This window comes from Bombina bombina, chromosome 2, assembly GCF_027579735.1.
Source record: "Bombina bombina isolate aBomBom1 chromosome 2, aBomBom1.pri, whole genome shotgun sequence".
Classification (NCBI taxonomy): Eukaryota; Metazoa; Chordata; class Amphibia; order Anura; family Bombinatoridae; genus Bombina; species Bombina bombina.
Window position 1 is genome coordinate 465,501,496 of NC_069500.1, and position 19,315 is coordinate 465,520,810.

At 38.9% G+C, this 19,315-nt stretch overlaps 1 protein-coding gene across 1 annotated transcript in view; it reads right to left on the reverse strand.

Moving 5' to 3' along the window:
• Positions 1-19,315, reverse strand: part of GRK3 (G protein-coupled receptor kinase 3) — a 737,240-nt gene that overhangs the window by 373,673 nt on the left and 344,252 nt on the right. The window lies entirely within an intron of this gene.

Sequence of the window (19,315 nt, forward strand, 5' to 3'; positions counted from 1 at the left end):
TAATTAGACTTATTCTTGGCCTTGAAAGGCCTATCTTGTGGAAGGGCGTGGCCCTTTCCCCCAGTGATGTCTGAGATAATCTCTTTCAATTCTGGTCCAAATAGAGTTTTACCTTTGAAAGGGATGTTAAGCAATTTTGTCTTGGATGATACATCCGCTGACCAAGACTTTAGCCAAAGCGCTCTGCGCGCCACAATTGCAAACCCTGAATTTTTCGCCGCTAATCTAGCTAATTGCAAAGCAGCATCTAAAATAAAAGAGTTAGCCAACTTAAGTGCGTGAACTCTGTCCATAACCTCCTCATATGGAGTCTCTCTACTGAGCGACTTTTCTAGTTCTTCGAACCAGAACCACGCTGCTGTAGTGACAGGAACAATGCACGAAATGGGTTGTAGAAGGTAACCTTGCTGTACAAAAATCTTTTTAAGCAAACCCTCCAATTTTTTATCCATAGGATCTTTGAAAGCTCAACTATCCTCGATAGGAATAGTAGTGTGCTTGTTTAGAGTAGAAACTGCCCCCTCGACCTTAGCGACTGTCTGCCATAAGTCCTTTCTGGGGTCGACCATAGGAAATAATTTCTTAAATATAGGGAGGGGAACAAAAGGTATGCCGGGCTTTTCCCACTCCTTATTTACTATGTCCGCCACCCGCTTGGGTATAGGAAAAGCGTCGGGGTGTACCGGAACCTCTAGGAACTTGTCCATCTTGCATAATTTCTCTGGAACAACCAAGTTGTCACAATCATCCAGAGTAGATAACACCTCCTTAAGCAGTGCGCGGAGATGTTCTAATTTAAATTTAAATGTCACAACATCAGGTTCAGCTTGTTGAGAAATTTTTCCTGAATCTGAAATTTCCCCATCTGACAAAACCTCCCTCATGGCCACTTCAGATTGGTGTGAGGGTATGACAGAACAATTATCATCAGCGCCCTCCTGCTCTTCAGTGTTTAAAACAGAGCAATCGCGCTTTCTCTGACATGTAGGCATTTTGGATAAAATATTTGCTATGGAGTTATCCATTACAGCCGTCAATTGTTGCATTGTAATAAGCATTGGCGCGCTAGATGTACTAGGGGCCTCCTGCGTGGGCAAAACTGGTGTAGACACAGTAGGAGATGATGTAGTATCATGTCTACTCCCCTCATCTGAGGAATCATCTTGGGCAATTTCATTATTTGTGGCAGTACTGTCCTTACTTTGTTTGGACGCTATGGCACAATTATCACACAAATTTAAATGGGGAGACACATTGGCTTTCATACATATAGAACATAGCTTATCCGAAGGCACAGACATGTTAAACAGGCATAAACTTGTCAATAAAGCACAAAAACCGTTTTAAAACAAAACCGTTACTGTCTCTTTAAATTTTAAACAGAAACACTTTATTACTGAATATGTGAAAAAGTATGAAGGAATAGTTCAAAAATTACCAAAATTTCACCACAGTGTCTTATTAAGAGTATTGCACACCAATTTTCAGAGCTTTAACCCTTAAAATAACGGAACCGGAGCCGTTTACAAATTAACCCCTATACAGTCCCAGCTATAGCCTTTGCTGCGACCTAACCAAGCCCAGAGGGGAATACGATACCAAATGACGCCTTCTAGAAACTTTTCCAGCTATTTTCAGATCCTCACACATGCATCTGCATGTCTTGCTCTCAAAAACAACTGTGCAGTAATGGCGCGAAAATGAGGCTCAGCCTACAACTGGGAAGGCCCTCCCTGACTGGAAAAGGTGTCTAACATAGTGCCTGCCGTTAAAAAACGTTCCCCAAGTTTATAAATGTGAATTATCAGCATAAACATGTATAAAATGTCCAAATAAAGCAATCGATTTAGCCCATAAAAGTGTCTACCAGTTTTATAGCCCATATTAAGCCCTTTATTCTGTTTGCTTGACTAAGAAAATGGCTTACCGGTCCCCATGAGGGGAAATGACAGCCTTCCAGCATTACATGGTCTTGTTAGAAATATGTCTAGTCATACCTTAAGCAGAAAAGTCTGCTAACTGTTTCCCCCAACTGAAGTTACTTCATCTCAACAGTCCTATGTGGAAACAGCAATCGATTTTAGTTACTGTCTGCTAAAATCATCTTCCTCTCACAAACAGAAATCTTCATCCTTTTCTGTTTCAGAGTAAATAGTACATACCAGTACTATTTAAAAATAACAAACACTTGATAGAAGAATAAAAAACTACATTTAAACACCAAAAAACTCTTAACCATCTCCGTGGAGATGTTGCCTGTGCAACGGCAAAGAGAATGACTGGGGTGGGCGGAGCCTAGGAGGGACTATATGGCCAGCTTTGCTGGGACTCTTTGCCATTTCCTGTTAGGGAAGAGATATTCCCACAAGTAAGGATGACGCCGTGGACCGGACACACCAATGTTGGAGAAATAACAAATAGATTATATTTAGATCAAAATACAATTTATAAACAATTTTCTTACTTGCTGCTGCCTTGTGTTCTTTATTTTTAAGTGAAAATGTATAAACAACTATATATATATATATATATATATATATATATATATATATACACACACACATATATATATATATATATATATATATATATATATATATAACGTATCTATTCTTAGTAGTAAGGGAGGACTGTAAAACCCTCCAGCTAATTATGCTTACATTTCTTTTATAGAACAAGTCCTACGTGTACTTTTTATCAGAGTTAAACTTGCAATGAATAAAAAAGAAAAATGTGCCAACATCCTTCCATGAAGCAGTTTATGAAGTTGATGGATGTAGCTTTTTGAGGAAATCACAAGATTATCACAAGAGATGGCTACAACATACAACAGAATTATACAGAATTAAAAACAACATTATTGTGCAAATGGGATCACACCCAGAGCCAAGGGTAATACCTCATGTTTTAATATTACACCACAGTGCTATACAGAGTTACCATACATGACAATATATTTTATATTAACAAGAATATAAAGAGACAAGGACCCTACCTTTCAACAAGTTACTAGAAACAAGAGATGTGCATCCAAGTTTGTCATGTATGCAAATGTGTGGCAAATATTTGGATATTAGATTTGTTTTAACAAAACTAATATCCGAATGAATGCACGCCACTAATTGACACTAAACACTAAATAGAGTTCATGCACCTCCCTCTAATCATGGGTGCTTCCATTATAGAACCTAGCTTACACTGCACATGTGTAATAATTTTCCTTTAGATACCTGCAAACATGTCAGCACTGCAATGTAGTGAAAAACAGATTTCATCATGGCGGCACCCATGACTAGAGGGAGGCGGGAAATAACATCAATACTATGCTTATAAAATGTATTTAGTATTCATTGTCCCTTTAAAGAATAACTAATATATACTAACGAAATTTGATAGCATATTCTTTATTATTTGTCAGGTGTAATACCTATAGCATGCTGGGGAGCTGCGCTAAACTGCTTCTTAGTCCAGGGTCGCGCTATTAGGAGCATTAGTGTGGTAGATTCCCGCCCTTCTTTATTAGCGTATGCGGGGGCCAGGCTAATCAGACCTTCACAGACTCCAGGGTCGCTCTAATAGGAGAATTAGCGTGGCTCCCTAGCAAGCCATAGGTAAGTATCCTATAGGTGACATTGTGCCACCTGCAGCAAGATAACATTTACATTTGTTTTATCAAAAACAAATATAAATGTTAATGAATATTTAGTTTGTTTTAAACTAACTGAATACCGAAAAGTGCTGCACATTAATATTCTTATAAACTAGAATAAAAGAATATTTTATGTAAACTATGCCTTTCATGCATAGATACAACACTACATACTTGCTTTGGATTTTTTATGAAAAAAGGGCTGCATTAAAGCTGTTTAAACTTTAAATGATAAGCACAACTATTGGTTAAAAACAACTAACAAGCATATAAACAAAGTTCTTTTTCATCTCCAGCACATTTCTTTTTTAAACGCCCTAACTTAGATGCACAGAAAAATAATTTTCAAGATTTATTTAGTAATTGAGATATGCTTATTTTAGGCACTGGCAAAGCCCTGTAGGCTTCTCTATATTGTGAAAAACTGAAGAATACCAAAAAGGAAATTAGATTTAGTGATTTGTTTTTATTTAGTTATGATCAATGACATTTATGCTTATTTGCTATGACTGTCATCTGAAAGGAGGGACCATGCACTGCCACTAAAGAGAAAAGATTTTCAGTTCATATGGTTTTATCCAGACCACAACTGAAATATAGGTACAGCGTAGGAACCGGACCATTTTTGGTTCAGTACCCTGGGTATCGCTTGTTGATTGGTGGCTACATTTAGCCACCAATCAGCAAGTGCTACCCAGGTGCTAAACCTAAAATGGACCAGCTCCTAAGCTTACATTCCTGCTTTTCAAATAAAGATACCAAAAGAATGAAGAAAATTTGATAATAGGAATAAATTAAAAAGTTGCTTAAAATTGCATGCTCTATCTGAATCATGAATGAAAACATTTGGGTTTAGTGTCCCTTTAAAGTACCACTCAGGAACCACAGAATACCGATGGTCCCATGTGAAAACTGATGCTTATCCAATCAGCAGTGGTAGTGACAGTGAGATAACTGACCTGGATTATTATTATTATTATCAGGTATTTGTAGAGCGTCAACAGGTTCCGCAGCGCTATGAACATAGGTGGTATATAAAAACGATTACAGGGATCAAATGGGGAGAGAGGGTCCTGCCGAGAGTTGCACTTTTGTAGTCAGCTCTTATGAAGGTGATCTCACAAGCTTCACAGAATTTATTTGAAAAAAAATAAGTCAAATTGCATGATGAGAAGGTAAAATACCTTTCTAACCACTTTACAAAAAAGTTTGTTATATCCTGCCCTATTTTTGCATTTAAATGCATAGGAAAGTCAAAATAAAACTTTCATGATTTAGAAAGATCATGCAATTTTAAGACACTTTAAAATTCACCTGTTTTCAAATGTGCTTTGTTTTCTTGGTATCCATTGTTGAAAAAGAGTATGCACATATCCTACACCAGTGGGAGCTAGCTGCTGAATGGTGCCTGCAAACATTTGTGATTGGCTAACTAGATGTATTCAGCTAGCTGCCAGTAGTGCAATGCTGTTACTTCAGCAAATGATAACAAAATAATAAAGAACATTTGATAATAAAAGTAAATTGGAAAATTGTTTAAAATTGTATGTTCTATCCAAATCATGAAATACATGTTTGGGGTTTCCTGCCCCTTTAAGGTGAATATTCTTTGCTATTTAGGGCAGATATAGTAGAGAAATTCAGTAAAATCCCAAGTAACAGACGTACATTTGCTATGCAAGTTTCCTTTTTTTCATTTTTGTAAACATGAACAAACTTACTTTCGAAACTCAGCCTTCCACAACTCAAGCACTGGTTACCATTACATAAAGATAACTACACGTTTGTATTTTCTCCCAGCACCATCTGCTCAGTAGCTAATATTAGAATTGGCATTGTCTTCATGGCAGATGTCATTTGCAACACACAGCACAACACATGCATGCAACTGTTACAATGCTGATTTTACTACAAGAGAGGCTCACATTTTAAGGAACAGATAGATTTCTCAACCAAGAAAAAAAAAAAAATGCTTTCAGGAACCTCAAAACAAAACCACTATGACTGATACATTAAATAAACATTCAATAGTCCAGTGTACTCAATCCATAGAAATCTGATATTAGTCTTGAATTGTAACCTAATTAGACATAAAAATGACTAACATCTGCAGAATTCAGGAGATATCATTCCACCAAAAACAAAACACAAAGTAAGCCACTAATGGCCTAGTCCAAGGATCATGACACGCACATACACAGACAAATGTTTGTAATAAGTGGTGTAATAAAAATGATGAGATAATATATCTACATGACATATATTATTTTACAGAAGGTTCTTATAACATTGCATCCTAGGAATAATTGTTACATAAGATACAATTATCTGTAAATACAGTAGTGCAGATTATATCTACAAAAATAGGGGCAAGATACTGAGGGTTTCCTAGAGCAGTTTCTTGCACTGAACAGTTGTCTTCGGGGTGGATAAAAATAAATTAAACATATATATTTTTGTATAAAATGCTTTTTAAGGAAACATTTCTATTTAAGATACATTATAGTCCAAAGGTTAGATGCTGTATAGTCATGGCTGTAATGGGTTGGGGATTATTTTTTGGTAATTTAATGCCATTAATCCATTCACAATGTTATGCTCTCCCAAAGGTTTCTGTCATATTATTTAGGACAATTTTTCTATCTTGAAGATATTATCGCATATTATTGGTTTTGTAGTACTCAAAACTGTGAATTTGTGTCAGCAGAAATAGCATGCCTCTTCTTCACAGCAAAATGTTATAAAATGAACGTACAGAGTTCATAAATAGACATAATCAAGAAAGATAACTGTTGGGTTTCAGAAAGAGCATACATACAATTTTCAGATTTCTAAAATTTGCTTCCTTCTCTTGGAATTCTTTGTTAAAGGAGAGCAATGCTCTAGTGAGGCCTATCTAAATATATATGGTGAGACAGTGACAAGCAGCTAGCTCACAGTAGTGCATTGCTTCTGAGCCTACCTATGCAGGCTTTTCAACAAGCTTCATTTTTATATGCCCAGGAAGAGGAGACAGCCCTAGTGGAATGAGCCATAATTCTCTCAGGAGGCTGTTGTCCAGCTGTCTCATAGCTAAATGGATAACACTTCTCAACCAGAGGGAAAGGGTAGTATAAGTGGCCTTCTGACCCTTACGCTTACCAGAGAAAACAACAAACAGCTCATGAAGATTGCCGAAAATCTTTAGTTGCTTGAAGATAAAATTTTAGAGCACGCACAACATCCAGGTTATGCAAAAGACGTAAAGTAATTCCAAACAATGGTCAGAGAGCAGCATATTCACCTGTGTGCTTGGGTAAATTCACCATGAAGTGTGCTTGGAAATAATTTTTTAAAGGATGAAATAAAGTCTTGTTTTTTACGTATACTCCAAATGTGCAGCCTGCATCTCTTCTAATCTATTGTTTGGAATGACTTTGCAATTTACCAGCATAAGGGAATCGCTGTATGGAAGAGATTGCAACCAATTATTATTTCTCTGAGAGATAGCTTCTATGTGCAGCATGTAATCAAGGAGCTGAAGAGCCGGTGTGTACGGCGTCTAGGAGTTGGAAGACAAGAGCCACGGGTCTAACTGACATCTTCCCTTCCTGCGGTGAGTAGGACCTGTTGCATGGCATAGACATATGCACATGTGAATGTATCGGTGTGGGACACTTACAGTGAAAACTATCAAGGTACTGTCTATTGATGTTGGATGTATGATTTCCCCATGACAGCTAAACTATACCTGTGTTTTGCAACATTGTATTCATGCTTATAGTGAAGTTCTATACTATCGTTATAATATCGATTATACAAATTATGTTACTTATGCACGATTGAGCTACTTTTGCACAGGCAGAGATATACAGTGTCTTGGGACAACTCCTATAGAGGCCTATAGCACAGAGAAACCAGTTAAGCCTATGTTAGTGCAATATGGAGTCTTTTGTATGAATGTTGAAAAATTTATGCAAAAGACGTTCCTTATGGCAAGGAAGATTGGGACAAAAAGAAGGAACAACAATTTCCTGATTAATATTTTGATCCGATACAACCTTAGGGAGGAAACCCAGCTTAGTACGAAGGACCGCCTTATCCGCATGAAGAATAATGTAAGGAGAAATTACACTGCAGAGCCGAAAGCTCAAAAATTCTGTGAGTGAAAAAAATAGCAAGAAGAAACAAAACCTTCCAAGATAACAATTTAATATCAACAGAATGCATCGGCTCAAATGGAGCTTCAGAGAATCTAGATTTGGATTGAGGAAGGGACCCTGAAGTAGAAGGTCCATCCTCAGAGGTAACCTCCAAGGTGGAAGAGATAACATCTTCACCAGATGCGTGAACCAGATCCTGCGAGGCCATGCAGGAGCTATTAAAATCACAGATGCTCTCTCCTGTTTGATACAAGCAATGACTCGTGGGAGGAGAGCAAACGGAGGAAACGGGTATGCCAGAGAGATGACCTCTGAGGAAGCATATAAGTGAAAGGGGCTTCGTGTGTATTTTAAACTGCACTCTGTTAACTTCAGACTATCTACTAATTGATAATTTTATTTGTTGTTGTAACATTTGTTGTAACATATGTGGCATATTATGGGAAGGATGGGGAAGGGATATATAGCATATTTAGTGTAAAAAAACATAATTTATGCTTACCTGATAAATTTATTTCTCTTGTGATGTATCGAGTCCACGGATTCATCCATACTTGTGGGATATTCTCCTTCCCTACAGGAAGTGGCAAAGAGAGCACCCACAGCAGAGCTGTCTATATAGCTCCTCCCTTAGCTCCACCCCCCAGTCATTCGACCGAAGGCTAGGAAGAAAAAGGAGAAACTATAGGGTGCAGTGGTGACTGAAGTTTTTTAAATAAAAATATATTGCTTGTCTTAAATAAACAGGGCGGGCCGTGGACTCGATGCATCACAAGAGAAATAAATTTATCAGGTAAGCATAAATTATGTTTTCTCTTGTAAGATGTATCGAGTCCACGGATTCATCCATACTTGTGGGATACCAATACCAAAGCTTTAGGACACGGATGAAGGGAGGGACAAGACATGGACCTTAAACGGAAGGCACCACTGCTTGTAGAACCTTTCTCCCAAAAATAGCCTCAGAAGAAGCAAAAGTATCGAATTTGGAAAATTTGGAAAAAGTATGAAGCGAAGACCAACTCGCCACCTTACAAATCTGTTCAACAGAAGCCTTATTTTTAAAAGCCCATGTGGAAGCCACTGCTCTAGTAGAATGAGCAGTAATCCTTTTAGGAGGCTGCTGGCCAGCAGTCTCATAAGCCAAACGGATGATGCTTTTCAGCCAAAAGGAAAGAGAGGTAGCCGTGGCCTTTTGACCTCTCCATTTACCAGAATAAACAACAAACAATGAAGATGTTTGACGAAAATCTTTAGTTGCTTGTAAGTAGAACTTTAAAGCACGAACCACATCAAGATTGTGCAACAGACGTTCCTTCTTTGATGAAGGATTAGGACACAGTGAAGGAACAACAATTTCCTGATTGATATTCCTATTAGAAACAACCTTAGGAAGGAATCCAGGTTTGGTACGCAAAACCACCTTATCTGCATGGAAAACAAGGTAAGGTGAGTCACACTGTAAAGCAGATAACTCAGAAACTCTTCGAGCCGAAGAGATAGCTACTAAAAACAAAACTTTCCAAGATAGAAGCTTAATATCTATGGAATGCATAGGTTCAAACGGAACCCCTTGAAGAACTTTAAGAACTAAGTTTAGGCTCCATGGTGGAGCAACAGGTTTAAATACAGGCTTGATCCTGACTAAGGCCTGACTAAACGCTTGAAAGTCTGGGACATCTGCCAAACGTTTGTGTAACAGAATAGACAAAGCAGATATTTGTCCTTTTAAGGAACTAGCTGATAATCCATTCTCAAATCCTTCTTGGAGAAAAGACAATATTCTAGGAATCCTAATCTTACTCCATGAGTAACCCTTGGATTCGCACCAATAAAGATATTTGTGCCAAATCTTATGATAGATCTTCCTGGTGACAGGCTTTCTAGCTTGAATCAGGGTATCAATGACTGACTCAGAGAAACCACGCTTTGATAGAATCAGGCGTTCAATCTCCAAGCAGTCAGATGCAGAGAAATTAGATTTGGATGCGTGAATGGACCTTGGATTAGAAGGTCCTGCCTCATTGGCAGAGTCCACAGTGGAACAGATGACATGTCCACCAGGTCTGCATACCAAGTCCTGCGTGGCCACGCAGGTGCTATCAGAATCACCAAAGCTCTCTCCTGCTTGATTCTGGCAACCAGACGTGGGAGGAGAGGAAATGGTGGAAATACATAGGCCAGATTGAAGGACCAGGGCACTGCTAGAGCATCTATCAGTACCGCCTGGGGATCCCGGGACCTGGACCCGTAACGAGGAAGTTTGGCATTTTGACGGGACGCCATCAGATCCAATTCTGGTATGCCCCATAGCTGAGTCAGCTGGGCAAATACCTCCAGATGGAGCTCCCACTCCCCCGGATGAAAAGTCTGACGACTTAGGAAATCCGCCTCCCAGTTCTCTACTCCTGGGATATGGATTGCTGAGAGATGGCAAGAGTGATCCTCCGCCCATCGGATTATTTTGGTTACCTCCATCATCGCTAGAGAACTCCGTGTTCCTCCTTGATGATTGATATAAGCTATAGCAGTGATGTTGTCCGACTGAAATCTGATGAATTTGGCCGCAGCAAGCTGAGGCCACACCTGAAGCGCATTGAATATCGCTCTCAGTTCTAGAATGTTTATCGGGAGGAGAGTTTCCTCCCGAGACCATAAGCCCTGTGCTTTCAGGGAGTTCCAGACTGCACCCCAGCCTAGCAGGCTGGCATCTGTCGTTACGATGAGCCTGGTCTGCGGAAACACATTCCCTGAGACAGGTGGTCCTGAGACAATCACCAGAGAAGAGAATCTCTGGTCTCCTGGTCCAGATTCAGTTGAGGAGATAAATCTGCATAATCCCCATTCCACTGTTTGAGCATGCATAGTTGCAGTGGTCTGAGGTGTAGGCGGGCAAAAGGAACTATGTCCATTGCCGCTACCATGAGTCCGATTACCTCCATACACTGAGCCACTGATGGCCGAGGAATGGAATGAAGAGCTCGGCAAGTGGTTAAGAGTTTTGATTTTCTGACCTCCGTCAGAAATATTTTCATTTCTACCGAGTCTATCAGAGTCCCTAGGAAGGAAACTCTTGTGAGAGGGAAGAGAGAACTCTTTTTTATGTTCACCTTCCACCCGTGAGATCTCAGAAAAGCCAACACGATGTCCGTGTGAGACTTGGCTAGTTGCTGCCTTTTTAACTATAACTAGTAAAAGTTATATTTTAAGTGGAAACATATATACTTTATGTGTAGAAAGAGCATACTTTTCCCTATTTTCTTAATAGGGATTTTTTCCTTGATTTAAATGCCAGAGAGAAGTTCCAAGGAACCGCCATAGTGTCTATCAGAGCAGCCTGAGGATCTCTTGACCTTGAACCATACTTTGGAAGCTTGGCATTTTGACGAGACGCCATCAAATCCAACTCCGGAACCCCCTACCTGAGGTTTATCTTTGAGAACACCTCCGGATGAAGAGGCCACTACCCTGGATCAAAGGTCTGTCACAGTTGCACACCCCTGGAATGTGAGCGGCAGATAGGAGACAATCGTGAGCTTCTGCCCACTGCAGAATGTGAATCACCTCTTTCATTGCTAAGGAACTCAGAGTTCCTCCCTGGTGGTTGATGTAATCAAATGAGGTGATGTTGTCCGACTGGAATCTGATAAACCGGACTAAAGATAATTGATGCCAAGTTGTCAAGGTATTGAAAATTGCTCTCAACTCTAAGATGTTTATGGAAAGAGAAGACTCCTCCACAGGCCCGGAGCTTTTAATGAACCCCAAACTGCTCCCCAGCCTAGCAGGTTGGCGTCTGTGGTCACAATCACCCAGGAAGGTCTCAGAAAGCAAGTGCCTCAAAACAGATGGTCCTGTGAAATCCACCACGAGAGAGAGTATCTTGTTAGGGGATCCAGATCTATCTTCTGCGAGAGATCTGAGTGGTCTCCATTTCATTGAATGAGCATGCATAACTGCAGAGGTCTCAGATGGAACTGAGCCAAAGGAATAATATACATGGAAGCTACCATGAGACCAATCACCTCCATGCATAGAGTCACTGATGGGCGAAGAGAAAACTGGAGAGAAAAGCAGGAAGCAAGTAGTTTGGACACTCTGACATCCGTCAGAAAGATTTCCATGGATATAGAATCTATAATTGTTCCCAAAAAACACACCATTGTGTCTGGTACTAGGGAACTCTTTTTCAGATTCACTTTCCACCCGTGGGAATGTTTAATAGACAATAACATGTCTGTATGAGATCTTGCTAGTTGAAAAGATGACGCTTGAACTAAGATGTCGTCCAGGTAAGGCGCCACCGCTATTCCCTGAGATCTGACCACAGCCAGGAAAGCCCCTAAAACCATTCTGGGAGCCATAGCAAGACCAAAAGGAAGGGCAACAAATTGGAAGTGCTTGTTCAGGAAGGCAAACCTCAGAAACTGGTGATGATCCATGTGAATGGGAACATGAAGGTATGCGTTCTTCAGATCTATGGTTGTCATAAACTGACCATCCTGAACAAATGGAAGAATGGAATGAATAGTTTCCATCTTGAAGGACAGAACCCTGAGGAATTTGTTGAGGCACTTTAGGTCTAGGATGGGACAGAAGGTTCCCTCCTTTTTAGGAACTACAAAGAGATTTGAATAGAATCCTTGACCCTGTTTTTCTACAGTAACTGGAACAATTACTCCCAGGGAGGATAGGTCCTCCACGCAGTTTAAGAAGGCCTCCCTCTTTACCTGGTTTGCAGATAGTCTTGACAGGAGAAATCTGCCCCTTGGAGGGCAAGACTTGAATCCTATTCTGTAACCCTGGGATACTATGTCCACAGCCCAGGGATCTGGGAAATCAAGTAACCAAGCCTGCTGAAAAAGAGAAAGCCTGCCCACCACTTGATCCAAAATTGGATTGGGGGTGGACCCTTCATGCTGATTTAGAATCAGTGGAAAGCTTCTTGGTTTGCTTCTCCTTATTCCAAGGCTGACTGGAACTCCATGAGGTCTTGGATTGCTCTGGCTTGGAAGAAGAGGAGGAAGATTTCTGTCATTTAAAGTTACAAAAGGAACAAAAATTAGAATTCTGGCGACCCTTAGGTCTATTCTTCTTGTCCTGAGGTAGGAAAGATCCCTTTCCACCCGTAATTTCGGAAATGATCTCTGCCAAACCAGGACCAAATAAAGTTTTATCCTTATAAGGTAAAGACAGAAGCTTGGACTTGGAAGTTACATAAGCTGACCAAGATTTTAACCAAAGAGCTCTGCGAGCTAGAACAGAGAAGCTAGACATCTTGGCTCCCAGTCTAATCACCTGCATGTTGGCATCACTGATAAAAGTATTGGCCAGTTCAAGAGCCTTGATCCTATCTTGGATCTCCTCTATCGAATTCTCTTCTGATATCAGCTCAGACAAGGCATCACAACAATAAGATGCTGCTCCCGCAACCATAGCAATACTTGCCACAGGTTGCCACTGTAATCCATGATGGATGTATATCTTTTTTTAAGTAAGCCTCTAGCTTCTTATACATGGGATCCTTGAAGGAACAACTATCCTCTATAGGAATAGTAGTTATTTTAGCTAGAGTAGAGATAGCTCATTCTACCTTAGACACAGTGCGCCATGAGTCACGAATGGAGAAACATTTTTTAAAAAACAGGGTAAGGAGAAAAAGGAATCCCTGGCTTATCCCATTCCTGAGAGACATATGGCTCAGAAGGGAGTAATTTAGATAAGCAAGTGGCGCAAAATTACACAGGGGGTACAACCTGAGCCTCCAGACAAAGCAAACATTTGTCAAAAGGAATAGATGTATTTTGGTCTGAGTCCATAATTACAAAGCTAATTCCCCAATCTTTTAAAAATATTAAATTGCTACCACCAGTACGGTATATAGAGCAGTCACAAACACTTTTAACAGCAAAATGGAAAAAAAGGTATTTTAAAAATTTTTCCTCACACCTCTATACCTCAGTCTAGCTGAGGAGTCTTACCACACCGAGACCAGAGTTGTCACTAGTAACTGCAAGGAGACTCTCTGCTTGCTTGAGATCCGATGTCATAGTTGGCTGTCAGACTTAGAAAGCTGATAGTACAAACAGGTCCTGTACGATCAAACTAGAAGCTGACACAGAGATATGCGACGTGATCGCTAACAAAAAAACTCACTGCCTTACTCACTCCGCTCTACATGAATTAAAACGGAAGAGCGGAGAGTCAGGTGATCAGACCAAAAAAGAAACTGTGCCACTGTAAAAGCACACGTTTCTGTCCGACCTGACTAAAAAGTTAAGCACTCTGCTCTACATCTCCCTCTTTTTCTAGCCTATCGTTGCCGAAAAAATAAAGAATGCATATTCCTTTCTATTCCCTAATAAACCCTTCAGCCAGTCTCTCATATTTCATAAGGGTAAAAAATATTAACCCCTTAACGTTTCACATACAGCAGTGCCTGCCAGACTGCCCAACTGTTAACCCATTAATAAGGTCAAAACTTGTCCCATATGTTGATCCACTAGGGTAATTAACCTCCAAAGTGTTGTCCTTCAGTACCTAGAAGGCAAAGGCAATTACCGGTGGATCCAACTGCAGGGCAGGAACAGCTTCTTATGTGTTATAGATACTACACTCTCTATCAGGGACCTAAAGAAAAAGAAAGAACAGAGTAACCAACCCTGGCTTTCTATAAAGGGTTAGCAATAATGTAAGAAATAAAGCAAAGACAACTTTCTAACTGCCAATAGCCACCATTATTCTTACTAAAGAGATTGACATGGACACAGCATAGCCCCAATCCTTGCTTGCAGGAAAAAGTACCCATAAAAGGATTAAATATCTTCAGACACCATCTTCGCACATTCTCCATTGATAGAGGCAAAGAGAATGACTGGGGATTATGGGTAAGGGAAGTGACACTTAAAGGGACAGTATACACTCATTTTCATATAACTGCATGTAATACACACTACTATAAAGAATAAGATGCACAGATACTGATATAAAAATCCAGTATAAAACTGTTTAAAAACTTACTTAGAAGCTCTCAGTTTAGCTCCGTTGAAAAGGTAGATGGAAAGCCCACTGCAAGTGGGAAATAAGACACTCCCCCCCCTCCCCCTTATTTTGCATATGAAAAGACCCTTTACACAAGCAGGAGCAAGCTGGAGAAGGTAGCTGACAGTATTCACATAAAACTTTGGGGTTTGGTTAGGAGTCTGGAAATCAGAGGAATGTTATTTAAAAATAAGCAAAACTATACATTTAAAAAAAAAAACGTTATGGGCTATATAAATAGATAATCTACAAAACATTTATGCAAAGAAAAAATGAGTGTATAATGTCCCTTTAAAGGGACAGTCAACACCAGAATTTCTATTGTTTTAAAAGATAGATAATCCCTTAATTACCAATTCCCCAGTTTTGCATAACCAACACAGTTATAATTATACATGTTTTACCTATGTAATTACCTTGTATCTAAGCCTCAGCAGACTGTCTCTTTATTTCAGTTCTTTTGACAGACTTGCATTTTAGCCAATCAGAGCTGTCTCCATAGTAAATTCATGAGCATGAGCTCAATGTTATCTATATGAAACACATGAACTAATGCCCTCTAGTGGGGAAAAACTTTCAAAATGCATTTAGATTAGAGGCAGCCTTCAAGGTCTAAGAAAATAGCATATGAACCTCCTAGGTTTAGCTTTCAACTAAGAATACCAAGAGAACAAAGCAAAATTGGTGATAAAAGTAAATTGGAAAGTTGTTTAAAATTACATTCACTGTCCCTTTAACAGCTCTGCTGGGGTGCTCTTTGCCTCCTCCTGCTGGCCAGGAGTTGAATACCCCACTAGTAATTGGAATGAAGTTGTGGACTTTCCATGCCATAGGAAAGAAAATGTGTTTATTTTACACATTTAATACAATAGTACTATAATCAATTGGCAGCACAATATGTGGTATATAATGCTATTACAAACGTTATAAACGGGTTAAAATACAGTAATAACTGTGTGAACAGGTTAGATAAAAAAAATTGTAGCTAAATATTTCTTTATTATATTCAGAGCAATGTCCAATTAAGAGTAGGGACAAGTCAGATTATTTCTTCGCAGAAGTCAATTTACAACTGATCATTCCATAAAGTTGAGTTTTTTCTCATCAACAAACTGGAAAGTTGGCAATGCAAACACACTAAATTTAGCAACAGTGGCAGGGGAGTTTTACTACTCTTCAAAGTCCCATCTACAGATTTCCGGCATACCAGATGTTTATTTTTTTAATGGTTTATGTAAATTTTCAAAATGTTCTAAAACTGTATACTTTTTTGCTCACCTAAGAGTGCAGTAGTAATAGTAAAAACATTTCCCAGGAATTAAAATACGATTGTCAAGTTTATACAAAGATGTTAAATAAAAGGGAACGCTACTAGTATATTCAAAGCTATACATTTTTCCTCATGCACTTACAAATCCCAAGCAAAGTAAGATCTTTAAATCTGTTTCTGCTGAGCTTTATCAATAAAATTACATATGATATAAATTACATCACTTATGTATGTGATGGTAAACTATACAACACTGCAACGCTGCATCTGATTAAGAATTAAAAAACAAAGGGACTTTCATTCATGAACATTCATTAACATTATTAAGAAATAATATAAGTTGCCATATTCTAATATGCATGTAATGACACGCATGCGCTAGATTTCCAGTAGTCTATCAGAAAGAGTATATGAAGAAACACAAAGAATGAAATAGAGAGTGGGTGGGACCGCTCTCTGTGTGACTAAAAAAAAATCAAGCAGGAAATAATGACGGGGTGGAGAAACCATTGATAACGAGTTGTGAGTAAAATATAAAACAATTGAATTAAAAACAAAACAAAAAAAACATAGCGATCAAATGTATTAACTTTAGGAATAATATTTTATTATTATTTGGATCAAAATTTACCACCACTTTCACTTTAAATCACAAATGACACCTTTAGAAACAACGAATCACATGATCACTTATGAATAAATATATATTGGACAAATGTAATTTTTTTTTTTTTTTTTTAATAATTTTATTGAGATTCACTTTAAGGCAAACAATAGTGAAATATCAATGCATATTATACAAATAAATTATTCCAAAACATCAATTCAAGTTACAAACATTTGTGAGATCAAGACGTGTAAGTTATGCCTATCAGACTATTTACCTTCTAAAGAGCTATAAGGCCACTCTTGGACTTTTATAAGATATAAAGAATATAAGAAGTCAAAGAAGGTAACTGAAACCAGTCTCAATCAGTGAATCTTATTTTTCTCATTTTAAGGGAAGGGGTTGTTAAGTGACGTTTATGCATATCAACCATCAGTAGTTTATAACGGTCTAGGTGCATTTAGGTGATCCACCAAGAATAAACGTACATAATAAAAATAACAGTATTAGAATAACTAATAATTTGTCATTCTATCTAAAGTCTTCAATACAACCAGTGTATTGGTCCCACTGTAAATACTATTCAGACTTGAACATTTTTTGGGATAACCAGTTAAGAAAAATGGTTGATAAATAAAGTAGGTAATTGGGAGGTTTCTATTGGATTTAGTTTCCTTTGCTTACAAAGTAAGCTTAATAATTTAAGGAAGGGGAAAGGTGGGGGGACGGAGCCGACATAAACCCAGGAAGCTAAGGTTAATATTTTGAAGCTGGGCTAATGAAGAAATGGTACAGGGCTAACTGTTATATCTCCCCTCGGGGGTTACTGTCACCACTGGGCGGAGCCGGAAAAAGGATATGGGATATGACCCACTCTCTCTCTCTCTCTCTCTCTCTCTCTCAAGAGTGGGAAAGGATGAGGGGAGATATCTTTAACCAGGAGTCAAACTAGAATGGAGTGTATATATGAACAGGGGTTGTGGGATCATATAAAGAAAAATATAACGTTCATCTTATCCTCAATAAGAGGGCAGGTTATTGGGATATCTGGGGATACGTGAACCTAACTCCTGTATAATCCATCTATGCGCCTCATGTCAAACAATCTAACAGGAACAATATTCCTCCTATACATTAAGGGCTGTGAGCTAGAAGGTATCTAAAGAGGAAGACATATTCAATGCAAGAAGGGGTTGTATATATATCAAAAGCCCTAAGAGACTGATCTCATATGAGAGTCCACAAAATTGGAGTTGCCTGATAGTGGTCGCTAAATATGAGGGCTTGTCTGCTGGGACACTTGTCACAAATGTAGGTAGATTAGTTATCACTCATAAATATAGATGTCCAACTTTAAGAGAGTCATGGAACCGCCAGGTTTAATATGTTACTAAGCAGAGGGGCTAAATATTGTAGACTATCAGGATGTATGTTATTTAGGCACTAAAGGAGTATAACAAGTCATGTGAGGGGAATGTTGAATAGTAAGGTTTATTTTGTTTTGTTATTCATGTATAAGCAACCAGATAACATGTCTCCAGTGAGAGGTCCTGTGATATCAAAACTTATTGGGTCTAGAGATGTAGCTCTGTCAGGAGTGAAACCGTTGTAAAATGGATGAATCTGAGATGCAAATAGGATCTGCCCCCCACCTCGGCCGCTGGCAGTGGGGCCCACCCGAATCATCCCATGAGGTACCGTTTATGAACACATATATAGTTATCTGGGACTGGTACAATAGCAATATTACAATGTGCATGCTTGAAGCTGTAAAATGTATATGACATAGATTATGCATCTAGGGAAGCTAGCTCTGTAGTTAGGCAGCCCCCCCCCCCCCAAAAAAAAAAAAAAATAACTTCACATTTAGACCCGTTTTAAATAAACCCTCTAAGTGAAACATAATATAATTATTATAGACAAAACAAAACCTTCCGATAATAAATATGCAGGTTGTTGCACCGTAAACCATCTTATTGAGGGAGACTTATAATCACATTCCCCTTTGCGGTCTAGTATGCCTGTGAGAGAGCTTTTTCCAATTAAACACACTAACTCTATGCCAAAACATATCATTTTGTACAGAGCTTAGATTGGAAAGACTCTTCAAAAAACTGTCTCTAGCACAGATAAACTCTAAGTTATACATGAGATAGAAATCTAACATTAGTTTAGGCAGTAGACTTATAGGTTATTTCACTCTGACCAACTTTTTTTATACATCTATATTTAGCCCTCTGAATTATAACCAATAACTGTGTTGCATTGCAGGCTTTCAATTAAATATAAAATAACTGCTGCAAACATAACTAAAATAGTGGATATACCAGCTGTTAACTAAAGTGTCTCTCTTACGAATCAGAGTCTTATATAGCGCCAGCCTGACCTTTGACTACCGCTCACTTGTCTTCATTACCAAACAGTAGCTGTGGGAGGGCTAGTTGTTTAACTGACTCCGGTTCTAAGGATAGTCACCATAGAAAATCGTTGGCCGTTTCGATCAGACTTTGAAGCCAGCTGCAAAGTGGTAGCAAGTGATGGGATAGTGACTGTAAAATAGCAGCCATTCCAAGGTAGATCCTCTGCGATCCCCGGTCTGACATATT